The following is a 5,403-nucleotide window of genomic DNA, read 5'->3' as shown; positions in this document are numbered from 1 at the left end:
TGACTGGTGCCGTCTTTGTAGGAGCAGTCCGAGGACATCAGTAGGGAGAACGACTAGTTTTCTGGGGTGATTTTTCTCTCAAACTCCAGACCACTTCCTCTACCCTGCTGGCTCCCCCAACAGAACCAGCCCCACAGCCCTTTCCTCCACTCCAGGCAGTGCTAAAGAGTGACTCAGACTTTGCCTTTCGGGCCAACACACGTCCGTGTTGACCAGCCTCAGTTTGTGTCTGCCAGCCAGGCAACACCATCCATCACTGACTCCCTGCCACGGCCCAGTGGTTTCTGTGCCCAGCTTTCCCACACTTCTCGTGACTGCAGCTCAGCCCCCCTTCCTCACAGTAGCAGTTGGTTTTAATTTGTGGTGGGCTGAATTTATAGATAGACTGTACAGCCACCCCATTCTGGCCACATCCTTCCCAATATCTGACAAACAGTACTCTGTCTGTGCCCCCATACCACCTTCCCCTTCTCCTTCCTGTTCCAAAAGCATGTGTCCCTCCTCCAACCAAGGCTAACCATTGTATTTGCCCCCTCCTCTCTGCCAGGATCCCCAGCATCACCCCCTCACTTTACTACTCTCCCATCTTTAATCTGCCTTCTCCCACCCACAGGTGTGCTAGGTGTGTTCTCTGTATGAAAAAAACAAAACAATAACCCTTCCCGCAACCGCACCCTTTCAGTCTACCCCCTCCACTCCGACTTGTTATCTCTTTCCCGTTGCCACCAAACAACAGAGAAGGTCTGTTCTGGCTGCCTCCCCCACGCCACCCCCAATGTCACCTTCACCCTCTTTTTTTTTTTGTGAGGAAGATTAGCCCTGAGCTAACATCTGTGCCCATCTTCTTGTATTTTATATGTGGGACGCCTACCACAGCATGGCTTGATGAGAGGTGCTAGGTCCGCACCCGGGATCTGAACTAGCGAACCCCGGGCCACCGAAGCAGAGCACGCGAACTTAACTGCTGTACCACCAGGCCAGCCCCACCTTTACCCTCTTTAACCCCTCATGGTCTGGCTTTTCCCCCAAACTCTCTGCTCAAATGACTCTCCAAGATTTCGCATAAACCCCTAACTGACTTTGACTTCCATGCATCCTTCACACCTTGACCACGCTCTTCTTCTCACAACTCTCTTCTACAATGGCTTCTTTAAAAATTTTTCTTTTAATTGTAGCAAAAAGCACTTAATATAAAATTTACCCTCTTAACCATTTAAAGCATACACTTCAGTAATGTTAACTATATTCACATTGTTGTGGACCAGATCTCTGGAACTTTGTCATCTTGCAAAACTGAAAGTCTATGCCCATGGGACAACTCCCCATTCCCCCTGCTCCCAGCCCTTGGCAACCACTATTCCACTTCCTGTCTATGAATTTGACTACTCTAGGGACTTCACAGAGCAGGGTCATACATATTTGCCCTTTTGTGACTGCCTTATTTCTCTGACCATAATGTCCTCAAGGTTTATCCCTGTTGTTGCATGGGGCAGGATTTCCTTCCTTTTTTGAGGCTGAATAATATTCCATTGTATGTATATACCACAATTTCTTTATCTTTTCATCTATTGATGGACACTGGGTTGTTTTCACTTCTTGGCTATTGTGAATAATGCTGCAATGAACATTGGTGTGCAAAGATCTCTTCAAGATCCTGTCTGCTGTGGCTGCTTTTTTTTTTCGAGGAAGATTATAGCCCTGAGCTAACATCTGCTGCCAATCCTCCTCTTTTTGCTGAGGAAGATTGGCCCTGACGTCCGTGCCCATCTTCCTCTATTTTATATGTGGGACGCCTGCCACAGCATGGCTTGACAAGCAGTGTGTAGGTCTACACCCGGGATCTGAACCAGCAAACCCTGGGCCACTGAAGTGGAACATGTGAACTTAATCCCTGTGCCATCAGGCTGGCCCCTTGCTGTGGCTTCCATATTCGAGTTCTTTGGCTTCTTTAGTTATTTCTTTCTCCCCTGCTGGCTCCTTTTCTTCCTCACATTACCCAATGCACTTTTACCCCCAGCATGACTTGTGAGGCGGGATCGGTGAGCCGAGGAGTCGAAAGAAAGATTTCTTAGACTCTCAAGATCTGGCAGTAGTGCTCTTTTATTTAGAGAATAGTGTGGAATAGCATGGGGACAGGACCCATGGGCAGTCAGAGCTTCTGCTGCCGCCGCTTCTGCTGCCCCCGCTGGCATGGGGACAGAGCCCATGGGCAGGCAGAGCCGCTGCTGCTGCCCCCGCTGGCATGGGGACAGGATCCATGGGCAGGCAGAGCTGGTGCGTGGGGACAGGACCCACGGGCAGTCAGAGCTCCTGCTGCTGCCCTGAGTTGAGGGTTAGGGCTAATTTTATAAGGCATAGGTATATGATTCATCTCTTTACAAGACAAAGGAAAGAACATGAAAAAAAGTTAAAATGGTATCAGTGCGGGTGGGGTCTGGTCATTGGGTGATCCCATGACTTTTAGACAAGAATCAAATCGGATTAAGTAAAGGTTAGAAAGGTTAGACACCACCACCCTAAACCAGTTACATGAGATTGCCAGACAGCAACCAACTTAAGTTCTTGCCTCTGGCATTGACCAAGAACCTCTAGAGATAAGACCATCCCCCCCTCTTCCTGGCACAGAGAGGGAGGCATCTTCACAGATAGAGGTTTCCCTTAGAAATGTAAATGTTTCCCAACAAAGGGGCAAACAAATTCCACTCCTTGGAGCCTGAATCTCATCTGTAGTTTTAAAACTAACCAGCCTAAAAATCCTCATCATAAGCCATTTTAAAATTAAGCAGCCTAAAAATCCTCATCAACTTGCACTGTTCAAAGCACCCTTTTTAGACTTCCTCTCTTGTGGCTCCCTGATGATCTCTCGGGCAAGGGCTGTAGGGCAGTGTGGGGTCATGAAAAGGGCACTGGACCAGATTGGGCTCCTGGGACCTTCATCTGCTGTTAATAGACTCAGACAGCCTTTCCTCTTTGCACGTTGATTTCTCCATCTCTCAGAAGGAAGGAATGCACAGGAAGCTCTTCTGGCTTTAAGCATTATGGGTCCCTCGCTGTCAAATGTACCGCTCCAGAGCAGAGCTTTCTCCTGTGCTCCAGGCAGTACAAGGACAAGCTTGCTAGACATCTTGATCCAGGTAACCCAGAGGCTCCTGGAACCACACCCTTTCTCTGCCTCCCCCCACTGTCACTCCGGAATGTACTCTTTCCTCATCTCCCGTTAAGGTACAATTTAGAGGCTGTCTCCTCTGTACCCTCTTCCCAGCCTGCCCCAGTCCTGGCTGTTTATTCTTCCCTACGATTTCCCCAGCACTCACTGTATCCCTCACGAGGTACTTAGACCAACCTTAAGAATGTAAAATATAGAAGAGATGGCACATGTGTTACCCCTGCTGGACTGTCAACACCCTGGGGACAAGAGGTATCTCAGCCTCATCTCCACAGCCTACAGCACGAGGCATTATGTGATAGTGAAAGGAGGCACTTGCGGAATGCTTACCGTTTATGAGAGCACAGCCTTGGTCAGTCTCATCCTGTGTGACTGCTCTGCAGCCCTTGGCATTGGTCACATTCCTTCTTGTATTGAGGGCCTAGCATTATTCTAGGCCTTGGAGACACAGAGATGAATAGACATCCTGCGTAAAGGAACTAATCATGAGGTTCCTGTGGGCATGCTATTTCTTCCACCTAGAGCATCATTCTCTCAGTGGATTCTTCTCCAACCTCCCATGCAGAGTTATTGCCTTATGCACACCTCACTACAACCCTTTGTATACAATGCTGCTGCTTCATTGTGTTTCTGTGTGCCTGGAATATGGCAGGCACTCTCTCAATGCTGAAATACATTCATTTATTAAACAAATATTTACTGAGCACCTACTATGTGACAGGCACTGTTAGGTTCTGAGAGCACATCAGTGAACAAAACAGACACAATTCATGCTGTCATGGAGCATACATTCTTGTGTGGGAGAGAGATAATAGATATATAAATAAGTAAAATAGGTAGGGTACATTAGATGGTGATGTGCTATGGAGGAAAAAAAATTGAATTGGAGAAACGTTGAGAGTTGGAGGAGTGTCTACAATTTCCAGTAGGGGATTCAGAGTGGGTCTCCCCAAAAGGAAACTCTGTACTAACTAAGCAGTCACTCCCTATTCTCTCTCTCCCGAGTCCTAGGCAATTACCAGCCCACTAATCTGCTTTCTGTCTCTGTGGAGTTGTCTTTTCTGCATATTTCGTATAAATGGAGGGGCCGCCCCGTGGCTGAGTGGTTAAAGTTCCGGCGCTCCAATCCAGTGGCCCGGGTTCACAGGGTTGGGATCCCAGGTGCAGACCTACTCCACTGATCAGCCATGCTGTGGAGGCATCCCACATACAAAGTAGAGGAGGAGTGCCACAGATGTTAGTTCACAGCAAATCTTCCTTACCAAAAAAAGAGAGAATTGATTTATAAATGAAGTTACACAACATGTGACCTTTGTGTCTGGCTTATTTCACTCAGCATAATGGTTTCTAGTCATCCATGTTGTGTATCAATACTTCATTCCCTTTTATCACTGGATAATATTCCATTGTATGGATATACCACAATTTGTTTCCACTTTTTGGCTATTGTGAGTAGTGCTGCTACGAACATTAGTGCACAAGTTTTTCTTTGAAAACCTGTTTTCAATTCCTTTGGGTATACTCAGAGTGAAATGGCTTGGTCATATGGTAATTTTCTTTAACTTATTGAGGAATCATCAACTTGTTTTCCACAGCAGCTACACCATTTTACATTCCCACCCATGATATCTGAGGATTCCATTTCTCTACATCCTTGCTAACACTTGTTACTTTCTGGGGTTTTGTTTGTTTGTTTTAATTAAAGCCATCCTAGTGGGTGTTGTCAATGAAAATAATCTGATAAGGATTTTAGGCTGGTTAATTTTAAAACTGCAGATGAGAAGCAGGCTCCGAGGAGCAGAGTTTGCTTGCCCTTTGATAAGAGACATTTGCATTTGTGAAGGAAGGGGGGATGGCCTTATCTTTGGAAACTCTTAATGGGGAATGCAAGGACTTAAGTTGGTTACTGTCTGGCAACCTCATGTAATTGATTTAGGGTGGTGGCTTCTGGCCTTTACTTAATCCGATTTGATTCTTGTCTAAAAGTTGTGGGACCACCCAATGGCCAGACCCCACCTGCACTGATACCATTTTAACTTTTTTACATGTTCTTTCCTTTGTCTTGTAAAGAGATGGCTCACAAACCTGTGCCTTAAATTTAGCCTTACTCTCCACCCATGTTTGCAGCAGTAGTGGGGGCAGCAGAAGCTCCTCCTGCCCGTGGGTCCTGTCCCATGCAGCAGCTCTGCCTGCCCATGGGTCCTGTCCCCATGCTATTCCACACTATTCTCTAAATA

This window comes from Equus przewalskii, unplaced genomic scaffold, assembly GCF_037783145.1.
Source record: "Equus przewalskii isolate Varuska unplaced genomic scaffold, EquPr2 ChrUn-9, whole genome shotgun sequence".
Classification (NCBI taxonomy): domain Eukaryota; kingdom Metazoa; phylum Chordata; class Mammalia; order Perissodactyla; family Equidae; genus Equus; species Equus przewalskii.
This window is presented reverse-complemented; position numbering follows the sequence as displayed.